At 35.6% G+C, this 17,598-nt stretch overlaps 1 pseudogene; it reads left to right on the plus strand.

The window, feature by feature from the left end:
• Positions 1-1,196: 1,196 nt before the first annotated feature.
• Positions 1,197-1,326, plus strand: LOC140636171 (U4 spliceosomal RNA; annotated as a pseudogene).
• The last annotated feature ends 16,272 nt before the right edge of the window (positions 1,327-17,598 follow it).

Below are 17,598 nucleotides of genomic sequence, written 5' to 3' on the forward strand. Positions count from 1 at the left end.
TCTGGAAAAAAGCAAACCAAAAATATGAGTATATTCTCATGGCTTACATTGTGTCTGAGAATTGCCTGACTTATCTTGAAACATCCAATTGTGCAAATACTGAGCTGCCTACAAGCCAATGAAACCACAATGCGCCATTGGCATGGATCTGTTTATGTGGGGAAAAAAGTCACATTATCACTAGTAGGTTCTTTGAATTGGAAAGACTGAATGGTACCACAAATACCACAACAATCTCCATCTGAAGGCGAAGTGTGCCGATCATGGAATCCCTGAGAAAGATTATTGCTGACAATAGCCTCAATATTCCTCAAAAGAATCTAATGCGTTTGCCAAAGCACGATATTTAAAACAAAAAACAGAGGCCCACAGAAATCCTAAAGCAGTGGACTTAATGAAAAAATAAATTTATGCAACAAACCATGCTTAGTATTGTTTATTGTTTGTTTGTTGGGAACCACTAAACACGTTTAATAAATTGTCAACTGGTTTAAAAATTTTGTGTTATAAAATAGAGAATAATATGTTGAAAGTGAATTTTTAAACATTTGTAACTAAGAAATCAACCACTAATAAATGCACCCTGTGTTTCAAACACACTTCAATAAAGGGTAAAATGTAAAATATAAGGTAGTCCTCTTGCTATTGTCTGAGACTGAAAAGCTAAAACAAGACTGGAGATGGTGTTTTTTTTACCACAGTCAATTCCTTAATATTCTTTCTTATTAATTTCTTTAAACAGTTTTTTTTCTTTTTTCCTGATATAAAAGTAATACAAGTTCATTGTGGAAAAATATACATAAAGCTATGCTGAAACTAAAAACAATCTGGAATTTCACCTTTTAAGTATTTGGGTATATAGGTGTGTATGTAATTTTTAACTGAAGTTGTGTTCATAGTGTACATCTAGATAGTGCCCTGCTTCTTACACTCAATATCAGATCATGAATACATGTGATTTAACATTTAACATTTTGTTTTTTATGTTTTCTTTCTGTGTGTCTTTTCAACAAAGACTGTCCACAGATTCTATTCATAATAGTCCTGAAGGCACTATGGCAAATTATTTTTTAATTATTATTTTAATAAGGCATTTTCTTTCAAAAATACTTGTGATATAACTTTGATTTGCAATAAATATACAGTACTCATTTAGACTTAATTGTTTTCAACACACTTCAAAATCTCTTAAACTAAGCTTTGTGCAGTGGCAGTATCGTAGCCAATGAGGTTTATCCAAGGCGCGATTATTGCCAAAATCTCTTAAACTATGTATTTCTGTTTTGACTTCTTTACATCTTCAGATATTCTTTGAATATACTAGTAGGATATTTGAAAACATATTTCTAGTATCCTCCCAAGTAAAAATCAATTTGGTTTGTAATGAAATTCTAAATCACAGCATTTTAAAGGAAACATCTGTAAGTCCCTCCACTGGATGGAAAAGTTTGAAGTTACTCTGATGTATGTACTCTTCAAAGTAAAATTTTTATTCTCTCTACCTGAGTACTTGTCATTATTTTGTCATTATTATTTCCAAATAACTTGTTTCAATTTGTGTAGTCTGTTTCTCTTACAATTTTTTCCTAGAAATGTCATCATTCAGGCTTCATATATTTTCAATCAGATCAGATATTTTCTTCAAATATATTTTTGAGTATTGCTTATAATTTTTTTGGCATTACCTCAGAAATATGCAAAATCCCAGGTTCTCTCCCTGTTCTCTATCCCTTAGCATCTTCCTTCTCATCATTTTCATACACTTTATTTTTCTCTGCCTCCTAGAAAGGAAAAAGGTTGTCCTCCAACGTTACTGATTTGACTTTTGGGAGTCTCATTTCTATCTTGATATCTGCACTGTGAATTATAATCTAGTATTAGATCTTTAGTTTCTTACCTCCTTTCTCTTATCTAGTCTACTTTTTAATCTTACCTAGCATCTGTTTATTTCAAATCACTGTCTCCTTAAGATTTTCTGCTTTTGTTACATGCAGCCTTTCTATCTCTTGCCAAACTATTTAGCATTCTTCAATAATTTTTTTCTGGACCTGGTATAAGTCACATTCAGAAGTCTATTTTTATTCAGATTTTTAAAAGATGCTGATGGTTCCATTCCCTTGTTCTGCAGTATTTTCATCACATTCATACTTTTTTAAATTCATTCTAGAATGACAGAAGACCTCACTTCTTCAAACCCAACAACCTGCCTAAATTATTTTTGTTTTTTCTACTCATGTTGACTTTGGCTGAATCCACATTTCTATTGATGGAGAGAAGGTGGGTTGAGCAATCAATTGCAAAAGTCTGGAAGGCTTTCTCAGCTAGCATTAGACTGGATCTACTATCTCACTGCCTGGTGACTTCAGAGTAAATTTTGTTCTTCATGATCATAGTCCTCAGCAAGTATGCGTTTCAGACTGCCTTTTCCTCCACATTTTGTTCATTGCGTGTAAAGATCTTGTGCTTTTCTTGTGAGGGGTTCTCTTCAAAGGCAGTATAACACATAACTGCCTCCTCTCTTTTTCTGCCTCTTCATTTCCTGAGTTAGCCTCTAAGTTGGCGCAGGAAAGAGCTAGAGGAAGAGTCCCTGGGGAGTACAGACTGCCTTCAAGAACAGTACCTTTGTAAAATACAGTTTTATAGTTTTTCAGCTTACTTAGGTTTGTTTATAGTAAACAGTTGGAGAAGCACGAAGTGTTTTCTGACTCATTTCAGGCAAGCAGTCTTGCTCTGTTTGATAGAATAACACTGGCATCTGCCTTTCTTAAGTTAGGCATTTAAAAATTCCACCCAGATTCCTATCTTTTCCTATGCTTGTTTTTCTGTCTTGTTTGGTATTTTGATGGGGCATTGGTTAGGAAAGGCTGGATTAGAAGCTGCTAACAGAGTGTCATTTTAGCCTAAGCTCTCTCTTTACATCTTTAAGTGTGAATAAGAGTGAATGTCTTTCCTTACAGCTGCTCTGACAGTGCCATGGCTGAGACCTGAAGCATGAATCTTCGAGAGATGCAAACCAGCCTCACTATAAAATGATTCAGGCCAGCCTCCCATCCCATAGGAAGTCCTCTTGCAATCTGGCCATTGCATATCAGATACATACACTGCTATTGTGTATAGCTCCTCTTTTATTCCTGAATGTGGAACAATGCCATTTATTTCTTATATTTCTTAGATGTATGTTAGGGAATCTTGAGAATCTTTATTCTGCATTGTCTATAAATCATCCCATTATGTCAAACAAAACCTGTTTACTTGTGAGTTGAAATTGACAAGAAATAGTTGCATTATATCTGACAATGTGTTCATATGAATCAAAAATAGTTTTTTTTGCAAAGTGCATTAATTTTACTGTTATTAGCAATAATAGCTATTATTTAATAAATAACCATCACACTACTTTCAATGGCACTTAATATCTCAATTGATTCAAATATAGAAATATAATTAGGCCACCATTATTATGATAGATCTTTGTTAATAAATAAATGAATGAATCTTGAATTAAGGTTTCAGGATTCTATGGATTTCATGAAATGGGATATGAATTACTATATATGTGAGTTTTTCTATTGATCAGAGTTTTCAGCAGATTCTCAAAGTGGTTTATAATCCAAAGAAGATTAAGAACCATCTTTATGGGCTTAAAACATATTTGATAAAGTCAGGGTTTTTTTTTTTTTTCTATGTGAAATAGCACAGTGCTCATGAAACAACAATTAAAATGTTATCAGGAAAGCTAGAGGGCTCATCTCAGGAAAACATACCACAAAATCACTAGCAATGGCTATGTCCTGGGGCATGTCCCTCACTAAACTTCCAGGACATGAGTTGACTTATTTGTAAAATGAGAAGTTTGGAATAGATGGATAAATTCTAAGATCACTCTTAGCTGTAAAATTCTAAGACTTGTCATGAAGATTCACATATAAACTTTTTTTTAAAAAAAATGACATGCAGTTAAAAAATCCTTGCAACAGATACAATTTTATTAACATAATCAATGAAATACTTAAACAGGAAATTAAACTCTTTATAAGTTCTCAGAACCTCATAAAATCGGTTGTCTCTCAACTTCAAGTCTCTTGTAAGCTGGACATTTGATTTCAGATGAAATTACTTGATCAGTTTATGTAGCATACTGCTTGAATAATTTTCTGTTGTAATGCTTTGCGTGATGTTCAAAAGCTTAATGAGCAAAAGCAAACATTGTGGTCACCTACTGAGATAGAATAAGCAAACTAAGGAGTAAAAAATGGGATAAACACAATGGCTCATACAATCTAAACATGCGGTCAAAAGAAAAGGAAAACAACTCTTGTCCCTTCTAAAATACTTGCTATAACTTAGCAGCAGGACAATCAAAATGTGGTTGAAAATGAGTGGTATATAATCACTATGAGGAGACAAGAGAGAAGCTGGCTGAGAAATAGTGGACAAGTTTAAATACTGTAGGGGATTCTTGTTTATTTGCTCTAGAAGAAGTCCAGGCACTCTGTTAGCCAGCACCCTGGGATAAGCTTATAAATATTTACTCTCTTCTTGGCTCAACCACTGGACAAGTGACTGAAAATTACTCACTTCATTTGACTGGAGCTGGGACCACACATCTGACATTTTCAGGCCATTCTGAGTAATTGATCACATCATAAAGAGCTATTTTATAAATGAAGTGGATTTTTCAGTTTGCAGATAAACCGTTACTCCATGTGCAATGGATGGGCTCAGAATGGATTCCACTTGACAAAACAGAGGTGTTGACAGCTCTTTATATGTATGTCTAATACTCTATTTCCTTTCAAATGGAGCCATTACCCTAAAGAGTATTGCCAGATATAAAGTTTGAGGAAAATTCTAAACCAGAAAATAACTATGTCTTCAGGCCAGAAATCAACATACATAAAGTGGAAATTTTTTTGAGCCACATAAATTGGCTAGTTGTTGATCATTAGGAAAATAACTAGGAAATGAGAATTTATTTTCCTATTTTAAAATTTTCCTATTTATTTATTATTAGAAAAATAATACTTAGAGAACACTTACTGTATATCAAGGAATATACAAGATGCCCTTTTGTATACAAGCCTAAACTAGAGGGGAAAGAAACTGTGGTTGAAAAGAAATTAGTTTATTTTCTTAGGTTCAGGCTTGTCCACTGTCAGACCACAGCATAAAGCTACTTCAGACATAGGCTCAAGCTAAAACTCTTTCCACTACAACGTTTTACCAATCCACTAATTAATCCTGATGTTGTTTTACATTTGGACCTTGTGACAACCAAAATAACAAAACAATGCCCTTTTTTTGTGTTGATGGTGTTTTGTGGGTGTGACATAGATAAGTAGTGAAAATAATAACAGTCATGGAATCCTGAAAATAAGCACTAGAAATAAAAAAATAAAAACAAAAAAACAAAAAAATAAGCACTAGAAATGGCAACATGTCCTTTTAGAAGAAAATGAGGGTGAGTGACCTGATAATATAACCTAAAGTTATTGCCCAAAAAATGTAGTGTTATTAAATATGCCTATTATTTGTACATGCATTATAATGTGTTTCTTTAATTGCATGTGGATAGTGTAATGACTCACTGTAATAATGTATCATAAAGTATCATAATTTCAGTGTACTGGTTTTCTAGAAGAAATAAAAGTGAAGCATTTTCCATAATCCAATGTTTCCTCCATTATTTCAATAAAAAATAATAAATCCTGTAATGTGTAACATTTTTGAGAAGTAGCTTTATATTAGAGTGCCATTGTTGCCCTCAAAACTCTTACAAACCATGAAGAATAAAGCACACATTCAACTGATTTCAACAAACATCTTTATTTATCAATCATCTTCTATTTTCAATTTTGTACTAGGCACAGAGGAGTTGTGATGCTTAATAAAGACAAATAATTATAATATTTCACTATTACAGCACGCATTATATGTTACTTATTCACTGAACAAAACTGTATTACAGGCCCTCCAATCCAATGGATGAAAATAGATAATTACTAGGCAAACAAATAAATGCAGCAGTAATTATATCTTGGAAAATGCAACATATAGATAAAATGGAGAGTAGAGAGGGACATCCACTTTTTGAGGTTTATTAAGGAAGACCTACAGAAGGAGTATCTTGAGAACTGAGACAACTTTTACCATGTAAAGTCAATGACTGGGCATCCCATCAGACAGGAGTACGTTGGCAAAGGCTCCAAGGCAGAAAGGAGCATGGTGGTCCTAGAGATTGAAGGGAAGCCAGTGTGGCTGAAACACAGGGAGCATGGCGAAGGGCTCTTGAAATAAAGCGAAAAGGTAAATTGGAGCAAGATGAGGTCCACAAGAGGTGCAAACTACATTAGAATGCAGAGGATGAAGGAAAAAGCAGAATCTAGAAGCTAGTATTTAAAATTAGATTGTAAAAAATGACATTTTGAAGGTGTATAAGAGGCTATGAACAAGACTGCAATGCAAAAATGCTTTCAACAGTGGCATATAATTACAGATGACTCAAACATTGGTGCAGAGAGATGTGATAGCTTAGTTTGTAATGAGTTTGAGAGGTTTTAAATAATAAGGTTTATGATTTTAAGTATTTGAGCAATAAGGAAACCACTTAAGCCTTATAAACAGGGAGTGGTATGATTCGAGGCAAATTTTGAAAGATTAGTCTAGGGGAATATATGAGACAGGTTGTTGGCAGAGACACCAATGTAAGAGCCAGGGTAATTAAATAGATGTGAGGCAGCAGGTCTAAACTGGGGTGGTCACAGGGAAGTGTTGATGAAGAGAGGAATACAGATACCACTATATTGCTACTAGTCATTAGGTTCTGCATCAATGATCTCAGCTCACTGCCACCCAACGTCCAAGAACCACTGTGCAGAGAAAACACTTTCAGGATAGATAGACTGTACACTCAGTCATTTCTCTGGTTACTTTAAAATTTACCGGTTTTGGAAGCAGACCTTCCACAAGATGTAATTCTGAACCTTGTCACCTTGACCTCCCGTCAAGTCACATGAACTGAATTTCATTTTCATGTAGTACCTCTAAGAAGAATGAGTGAGGTATGTCATGAAAGATGCCCCTGTGGCCTGCATGATTGCACTCATGTTAAGAATGTTGTTGAGGCATGATTCATAATATCACACTGTACAGTCTTTATGATAATCTGGACCGATATTCTATTCTAGTCTCTTAAGAATGCTTGTGCTGGAGTGCCTGGGTGGCTCAGTCAGTTAAGTGTCTGCCTTCAGCTCAGGTCATGATCTCAGGATCCTGGGACCAAGCCACGTGTCCAGCACCCTACTCAGCGGGGGGTCTGCTTCTCCCTCTGGCTGGTGCTCTCTCTCTCAAATAAATAATAAAATACTTAAAAGAAAATAAAAGAATGCTATGCTTCTTCAGAGTACTTGATTTGTTTTACTCTGATCGATAATTATGAAGTTAGTGACTAATCAGAATTCCCTGTTAGGAGTCACTACTGGATACTCTATAAGCAATTTCTGATCCTCATCTTAAATACATCAGTCTCTGATGATTACCTTTCTGTCTGAGCTTCCATGTTATGCCCTTGCCTCTTTCCTTTTTCTCTATTTATCGCATGAAATCCTCCTGAAGTTTGTAAGACTTTGTAAATTACCTTAACTATTTTTTAGAACAAGTAATAATATGATTAAGAAAATGGGATAAAATGCTGAATAGATGCTCATTCTTTTTCTTCTAGCCCACTTTTCCTACTTGCCTTAATGGACAGGGGTTTTATAAGGAACTGACAAGACCAAAATCTATCTTTAAAAAAAAAAAAAAAAAGCATAAGCTGTTCTTATCCATTCATTTCATGTCTGCTATTAAAAAAAAATTATTTACTTATTTTAGAGAGAGAGTGTGTGTGAGTCACAAGAGGGGCAAAGGAAGAGAATCATTTGAAGAGGATCCCTACTGAGCACAGAGTCCTACACAGAGCTCAATCTCATGATCCTGAGATCATGACCTGAGCCGAAACTAAGAGTTGAATGCTTGACTGACTGAGCCACCCAAGATTTCATGTCTGCTATCTTGGAAACAGAAGGCCAAAAATTGTAAAACCAAAGATCTATAATCTCAGACAAGTCTGCATTTATAGAAGGCAGAAGATCTGGAGGAGACTAAATGACCTAGATTAGGGAAAATAAATTTTAAAAGAAATTAGAACAAAAGTAAGGACAAATGGGAAGAAAGGGAAATACCCAACTGAAATATTTCTGATTTTAACCACTAGATGGAGTAAAGCCAAAAATATCTGCTTCATTTTGGAATGTTGAGACTATCCCATTACCTACATAATAAAATGCTCTCACTGACATGGACATAGTGAAATTCATTCCAATAAGAAATTCTGAATGTATTCCCTGTCACGGTCATAATTCCCTAGACTTTCAAGTAAGAAGGATGTGATATTCCATTTGTAGGTGGTAGAAAGGACCCAGCAAGGTAAAAGGACTCAAACTGTCCCAGGGACATAGAGTTGGTGATGGAAGCCATCATCCTATGCAGTGGTTGACAGTTGATTCAGACCTGTATTGTACATTCTGTTGGATTAATGAAAAAATATAAAATAGTACTATAAAGTGAGTCTCTTTAGTCACTTGTCAGCCCCTCATCTCCAATGAATGGATGTGGGAAGTAACTACAATGCCCTCCCTTCTCACATATAGCATTGGCCCCATTTGCTTATGATCTGTTGTAAAAGGACCACAGACATGAGCATAGTCTTATGATTCTAGAAGGCAAAGAGAACATGTGATATGTTAGAGATTACCAAAGTTTTAGTCAATCTTCAAGGCCATTTAGTCAACAAATATTTATGACCTACCCTGTGCTAGGAACTGGTGAGCAGAATGAACAAGACAGACCTGGTTCCTGATCTTGTGTCCTTTAATAGTAATGCTAATTGCAAAATTTACTATATGTCAGGCACTGTTGCAATCTCTACTTGACTAATTTAAACCTCACATAAATACTTAAGGTAGATATTACTATACTCATTGTATAAATGAAGAAAGTGAAGCACAAAAATGAAGTAATTTGGAGTTCCAGTTTCTGTTCCAAAATGTAAGGGGCTTGAAAGTCATCTTCCCTGTCCTCCTAACAAGGAAAAAAGAGTTGAACAAGTTAAATCTCAAGAACTCTTCTTAGATTCATCAGATAATCGAGGCAATGAGGTAAACTGTTGCCCTGAAAACTGGAGAAACACGTAGACACAGAAAATCACAATTTGTGAGAAACAGAAGCCCAGAAGCAAAATTCCACAGCTGAGTTCCGTATCAGCTTGAACACTTAAAACTGTAATTGGTGAGTTGTTAGATGCTCAGTGTATACTAGCTTGAGGAATAAACACTCTGGGGTGCAGTCTTACGTGACTTCCACACTTTTGTGAGTTTTACCTCCAGGATCCCTACCAAGCTCTTATAGTGAAAATCTGAGAAAAAAATCCTTTCCTACTTCTAGCAGAAGGGAAAAGTAAGCATTTTGAAATATGACCAAAATTCTCTGTCCTCCTTAAAAAGAGGCTGCCCTCAAGGAAAACTATTTTGCCAGGTCCCAACTAACAGGAGCTCTTAACAAGCCTAAACAACCTGGAAAAATGGAAAAATCCAACTCCAGTTTCCTCTAACCAACTGAGTTAGGAAATAGCTAGCTTGGATGCACTAAAAGATTGAGACCTAATTGTAGGACTATAGAATATGTTCCCTGCTTCACACCTTACCTATCACTTCACTAGAGTTCCAGTACAATACCAGAGGATTACAGCTAAAATAACTGCAAGCCTCAGATCCTGTTTAAGGAGTCTATAGAAACACTCAAAGGCCAACAGGGATGACAAAAACAATGATATCAGAAGAAATTTTAGCCTCTGATACCAGAGCTACACAGATTAACTCTTAGCCAGAAACATGTAAGACCTCATACTAAAGGCCTATCTATCTCTGTTCCTTTGACCAGATATATTACATTCAGCTTTCAACAAAAAATTACAAAGCATGCTAAAAAGCAAAAACAAAAACCAAAGAAAAAAACCAGAGTGAAGAGACAAAGCAAAAATCAAAACCAGACTCAGATATGGCACAGAGTTTGGAACAATTAGGCCAGGAATTTTCAATAAGTATGATTATAAGCGAAGGCCACTAATAGAAATAGTAGACAAAATACAAGAACAAATGTGTAATGTAAGTAGAATGATGAGAACTTTACGAAAGAATCAGAGGGACATGCTAAAAATTTTTTAAAAACTATAACAGAGATGAGGAATGTACCTCATAGGCTGATTGGTAGACTGGGCATAGCCAAGAAAAGAATCAGTGAGCTTAAAAATATATCAATATATCAAACTTGCAAAGTTGAGAGGCAAACAAAACAAAACAGAACAAAACAAAACAAAACCAATGACAACAAAACTTCAAAACAGCAAAGACAAAAAAAGAGGGGAGAAGAGAATTTCCAAGAAGTATGAGGGCAATTACAAAATATAAAATATGCACACGATGGGAATACCAGAAGGAGAAGAAAAAGAGAAAGGAATAGAGGAATAAAAGATAACATAAAGATAAGTTTCTTGATATCAGTTTTGGCAATGATTTTTTTGGATTTAATGCCAAAAGCAAAGGCAACAAAAACAAAACAAAATGAAACTCCGGCAGGACTACATCAAACTAAAAAAGCTTCTATACAACAAAGGGAATCATCAACAAAATGAAAAGGCAACTTATTGAATAGGAGAAAATATTCACAAATCATAAAGCCTATAAGTTTTTAATTATACATATTATATATATTTATATATAATATATACATATATATACTCATACAACTCAAAGGAAACAAATAAACAATCTAATTAAAAGTTTAAGATCTGAATAGACATTTTTCCAAGAAGCATACAAATGGCCCATAGGTATATGAGATGTCCAACATCACTCATCATCAGGGAAATGCAAATCAAAACTATAATGAGATATCACTCACACCTGTTAGAATGATTATTTTACAAAGATAAATAAGTGTTATATGTAGAATGTGGAAAAAAGATAACCATGGTGCACTGTTAGTGGAATTGTAAACTGGTGCAGCCACTATGGAAAACAGTTCAGAGGTTCCCCCCCACCCCAAATTAGAAAGTACAACTACCAAATGATTCAGCAACTCTATTTATGGGATTTTAAATAACCTATTATAAAGCAATTGCATTAATAGGTGAAACATATAAATAACTCAAGTATCCATCAACAGGTGAATGAACAAAGAAAATGCAATGCAATATTATTTCAGCCATAAAAAGGAAGCAAATTCTGCCATATGCGACATCATAGATGGACCTTGAAGGCATTTTGCTAAGTGAAATAAGTCAGACAAGAAAGATAAATACTGCATGATATCATTTATATGTGGATTTTAAAAAATCAAGCTAATAGATACAGAGAACAGATTGGTGGTTGCCAGAGATTGCAGGTAAGGGGTGGGCAAATGGGTGAGGTGATCAAAAGCTGCAAACTTCCATTTATAAGAAACATAAGTCCTGGAAATGTAACATTTGAAAAGTCAAGGGTGCTTAGATGGTTAAGCATCCACCTCTTCACTTCAGCTCAGGGATGTGAGATGGAACCCCATGTCAGGCTCTGTGCTTAGTGAGGAATCTGCTTGAGATTCTTTCCCTCTCTTTCTCCTTCTCCCCTTCCCCCCATTCACATGTGTGTGCTCTCTCTCTCTCTCTCTAAAGGAAACAAATAAATAAATCTTAAAAAAAATTTAAACGCAAGAGAATATCCAAGAACTATGAGACAGTTACAACAGATACAACATGCTTATAATGGGAAGGCCAGAAGGAGAAGAAAAAGAGAAAGAAATGGAGAAAATGTTTGAAATAATAATGGTGGAGAATTTTCTAAAATTAATAACCAACCTCAATTCACAGATTTAGCTAGCTCAGAGAATACCAAACAAGTGAAATACCTAAGAATTTACACATAAGCATATTATATTCAAACTGCAGATAATTGAATGAAAATAAAAGTCTTGAAAGAAAGATCTAGAATTCTATATCCAGCAAAACTACCCTTTAAGAATGACACAGGAGAAAAAATAAAAAGACTTAGACAAATAAAGATTGAGGAAATGTGTTGTCAGTAGATCTGTCCTGCAATAAATGTTAAAATAAGCTTCAGAGAGAAAGAACATGACATAGATCAGAAACATGGATCTACATAATTAAAAAGAGAACATTAAAGAAAGAATAAATAAAGGTAAAATCTGATCTCTTATTTTTCTTATTAATTGGTCTTGCAGGGGTGGAGGAGCCGGAGAGATGGGCAGGATGAGCCCAGGAATTTTTAGGACAGTGACATTATTCTGTACAATAGTGTAGTGGTGGATACATGCCATGATGATAAAAACTAGAGAACTGCACAACACAAAGAATGAGCCCTAAACTATGGACTTTAGTTAATAATAGTGTATCAATATTGGATCATCAATTGTAAGAAAAAAAATGCAACACATCAAAACAGGTTGTTAAGACTTTAGTTAATAATAATGTACCAATATTGGATCATCAATTGAAAAAAAAAAAAAAAGGAGCACACCAAAGCCGAAAACTGTGCTGAAGGGGAGGGAGTATATGGGAACTCTGTTTTTCCAGTTCAGTTTTTCTGTGAACTATTTTTTAAGGTTAAGTAACCTTTCAAAGTGCATATAAGTAGTAAATAGTACAGCTAGAATGTAAACACAGAAGATCTGACTCCCATGCTCATACTCTTTTTTTTTAAAGATTTATTTATTCATTCATTCATTCATTCATTCATTCATGGAGACACAGAGAGAGAGAGAGGGAGAGAGAGAGAACGCAAGAGAATGGCAGAGACACAGGCAGAGGGAGAAGTAGGCTCCCTGCAGAGAGCCCAACATGGGACTCTATCCCGGGTCTCCAGGATCAGGACCTGGGCTGAAGGCAGCGCTAAACCGCTGAGCCACCCGGGCTGCCCCCATGCTCATACTCTTAACTGCTATGGTATACTGTCTGTCTGTCTATCTGTCTAAATAGGGGGAAAGATATTAAAAAACAATGACAAGTGTAAAGAGTGCCATGAAAAAATTAGGGTGTAAATGAGAGTACATAAGTGGGAAATCTAATTGAACCTGGACTTCTCTAGCATGTCAGAACCAGCAGAAAGAGAGATAGGGAAATCCGAGAAGTTTCAGCTTAACAGCTTTATTGCTGGTTAAACTGGTTCAGAGGAAGTGGCTTGGGCCCAATGACAAAATGGACTTCCAACTCCTGCTTGTCACAAATTGCGTTAACTCCCTTAGTCACAACAGACATGCTAAATAATTAGTGGTCCCTCTGCAACGCTTGTTTTGCCTGAAGAAAATCAATAATGATAATAGGAATAGTTCATAAGTGGTCAGCAACATGACATACAGCCAAAGAAATGGAGAGCTTCACCCTTTCCCCAAAGTTTCCAGCCAGGTAAGTTACTCCTTCTGTGGAGGAAAGCAAGTAGGGAATATGGAAAAACAATTAAATGAAAAATAACATCCCCTCCTGGGATGGGAGAGCTCTACCCTATGTTAGAAATGTGAGGCATGGAAACTAAGCATCCAGCCAGGAAGGAAGCAACCTCTGAGAAGGGGTGGATGCCATCTCATCTCATTAAAAAAAAATGGTTGTTTATGAGTGAGCATGTCTCTCTTTAGAAAACCATTTCAACCTTCTGCTGTACAGTTACATGTGAATCAGCATACTCACTGTAAACAAGGAAACAAAAGGGCCAAAGGTGTTTGACAGCTGAGCTGTTGTTCACAGAGCACATTACAAACTCCATCCACTGGTCTTATTCTTGATTGAATGCTTTTCTGCTCTCAGTTGAGCATCACCTGTTTAGGGATCAAGTTGGATGATTATTTTTGTTGTTATTTCCACTGCTCTTCCTGCTCCTGCTTATAACAGTCAATCCAATTTCTTAAACTTAATACTTAAATGTTCATCCACTCAAAATATTCTTGTATTACATGCCCCATGTGTATAAATTGAGGGAAAAATGCATAAATATCTAGTGCGATCCTTTAGGATCTAATAATAAATAACCTTGTTGTCAGACTAATGAACTTGATCAAGTGCTGTTGAATCAATAATATCAAGAGAAATTTGTCTCTCTCCCAAAATAATCTCTCTCTCTCCCTTTCTCTCTTTTCTCTTATTGGTAACAATAAACAGTATCCAGAAATTACAGAGGCTTTACTCAGATCCTTTTTTATTTACTCTTTAAATGATTTCTATGTTTAGAAATGATCTATAAGCAGGCAAAAGAAAGAATATCTACTTAGGAGAATTTTAGGAATGTGAAAAATATTTGCTGCCTCTTGTAGGCAGCCTCCAAGATGACCCAGTGGTCCCTGCTTTCTGATATCCAGACCCTTGAATAGCTTTCTTCCACATTATACTAGGGTTGGTCTGTGAGTTCTACTGGACAATAGAACACAGTGAAGTAATGCTATGGCACTTCTGAAATTAACTTATAGTAGACATTGTGACTTCACTTAGATTGGGCTCTGTCTTTCTCTCTCAAATCACTCATATGGGTAAACCCAGCTAGCATGTCACATGGAGACGCCCATGTGGAGGCTGACTAAAGTGTCCTGCCAACAGTCATGTGAGTTGAGCTTGGAAGTGGATGCTCCCGCCCTTCCCAAGTCCTCAGTTTACTACAGCCCCAGTTGACATCTTGACTGCAATTTCATGAGATACACTGAGGTAGACCCATCCAGCTAAGTCATTGCTGGATTCCTGATTCTCAGAAACCATAAGAGATAATAAATGTCTATTATTTTAAGCCTCTAAATGTTGAGGTAATGAAGCAACAGATAACTAATACATGCCTATGAATTAATTCATTTATTCACTAGGTATCTGTAGACATTTGTCTGCCCTTTAGGAGCTCATAGAACCATTTGAAATGTAGATACACAAATAACTTTAGTTCAGTTGAGTGCAGTGAAGAAGTTACATAAAAGCACACACAAAAAGAGGGACTTAACCTATCCAGGAGAGTTTGGCAAAGCTTCATAGAATTTTTATACTTGAATTATGCCTTAAAGAACTCATAAAAGTTAACCAATACGGAAAGAAAACATATTTTTAAAGAAGAAGAAATGAGCCAAAAACAGAATTCACGAAATAGAATGGTGTATGCAGGAGTTTGGAATCTGTTTTATGCTGCTGCAATGAAACATTGGAAGCAGAAAATGGCAAGATGTGTATCCATGTATCTAGTGAGGGAGGCTGCCCCCAGATTACAGAGGGTCCTAAATGCCATATCAGAAACTACCAAGTTTATTCTGTAGGTCTTGAGGACCAAGGAATATTTGTAAAAGAAAAAGTGTCACCATCAAATTAACACTGATATGGTATAAGTGCAGAGGATAGATGTGAGGGGAAAAGGACTGGGAGCAAGTATACTACTTAGGAAGCTGATCTTATAGTTGTCAGATAAGAGATGATAGGGGCCTGAATTTGGCATTGGTGGTGGGGATAGGAGGATAGGATGACTGAAGAAAAATAAAGGTGGAGCAAAGGATGATACCTTCAAACTGAATAATGTGGTAAAATGTGATACCATTATGAGAGAAAGTATGTGCAGGGAAGGAGATTGTAGGTAACATTTGTGAGTTCAACCTAGGATATGCTGAAGCTGGCACTATTTCCTCTTTTCATGAAAAAAATCACATAATCAGTATTAATGCTCTTATCTAAAATTAAAACCTCAACATTCCTGGTAGGGAGGCATAACATACCAGTTGACACCATGAGGCAATGATGTGTAGAACACTGAAAATCAGGATATATACACACATTTGAATGACAGTCTTCCATTAGTAGGAAGAAATGGATGTTACATAAATTTTGGTGTTCTTTTGGGTAGAGGCAGAGCAAAGGATTAGTGATTCAGTGAGGATCTGGGGAAAATAAGAAGAAATGCTATCATGATCAGTTAAGCCAAATCTCTGACTTAAAATAAAACCTGCCTGAATCACATTTTTTAAAAAATATTATCAAGAGTAATTGGATTATTTCAAACATTTCTAGAGTTTCATTTTACAATGAAATTATATTGGCCATTCAAAACACAAATGGGACCGCCATTTATTTCTTCCTCCAGTATTTTCTTGCCATCTGGGAATTTGCCTTCTCTGAGAATGAAAGAGAAAGCAAATAGTTTGGAATTTAATGCACTTATTAAAGATGGCAGCAAAACCTAGTTCTTCCTCTTCTCATTTGAGAAATCTAGTGCTGGGGGAGAAAGAAAATGTGAGAAAGAGAAAGAAGTTAACATTTTTTTTTAAAGCAGTGATTGTAGATCAGACTCTGCTAGGTGTTTCTTAATCCTCACACACTTGTAAGGTGTGTGTTACTAATTCTCTTGTAGAAATAAGGAAATAGAGTTTCAGAGAGTTAATTTGCCCCAAACTGCAAAGAATATGGCTTTCAAAATTTTGTTTTTTCTTTAATGTGGGTCAGCTGTTGACCCATAGAAAATGTTAATTGCAAGGACAAAGTTATCCATTCATTTGATAGAAATACATTCTTGGATCATAATTGGAAGAAACTTTACTCCAACAACCCACATGGAAAGAGCCAAGAAACCTGACAAGCTAGTTAAGAGAAAGGCTTAAGCCTACCCAGTCTCAACATATGAATAACCCCTCCTTCTAGAATTAAGTCATGATTTTTCTAGACTATTCAAATATTTCAAAGTATTCCAACTGAAAATATCCTCATTGTCCTTTGGAATTATAAATCTAATATTTACTTATGTAGAGGAAGAGAAAGAGACAGAAATGGATAAGGAGAAAGTATAGTACCTGAGTAGTACCATGCTTCCCAGAAATAATCTGTTGAAAATTTGTACATATTTGTATGAACCTTTTTCTAGACAAGAGTGTATGTATGTATGTGTGTATGTGTTTATGTATATAATAAGCACATACACACAAAATGTGAGATTTTTCTATGAGGACTTCCCTAGAATCTGCTTTTCTCTTTCATTTAACAATACACCATGTAAGCATGTTAATATGCACATATCTTCACTGTATTCTGTTATTCAGAAATGGTTGCCAAATTTAAATAGCATTTCAAGAGCAAAAGGAAACTAATAAAAAGTGCACTATGCAAATCTGCAACTACTTTCTAGTTAGTTGGCTCAAAAACAAGATATTTTCGGATGAAATTTTACTAAAGGAGAAGAAAACTAAAGCCTTAACTGGAATACAAATTACTGGAGTCAATTAATACCTTAGGTGCTCCTCAACCTGGCTTTTGCTGCACCTTTTCTTTGCAATGCCAGCCTGATGGCCCGTGTACCTCATGTCACTCTCCTTCCCAACTTCCCCTGTGAGGATGTAACCTTTCTAGACATACCCACTAGCAGAGTCCTCCTCCTTCCGTTGTCTCAGCTTCTCTGTCCTAGGGCTCATTCCCATGGTATATTGTCCTCTTGCACATGAGCAGCATCCTACAGAGTGTTGCCTACATAAGAAGCAGCAGCCTGATTCTGATAAAAATCTAGTTGG

The sequence above is a fragment of the Canis lupus genome, chromosome 6 (assembly GCF_048164855.1).
Source record: "Canis lupus baileyi chromosome 6, mCanLup2.hap1, whole genome shotgun sequence".
NCBI lineage: Eukaryota > Metazoa > Chordata > Mammalia > Carnivora > Canidae > Canis > Canis lupus.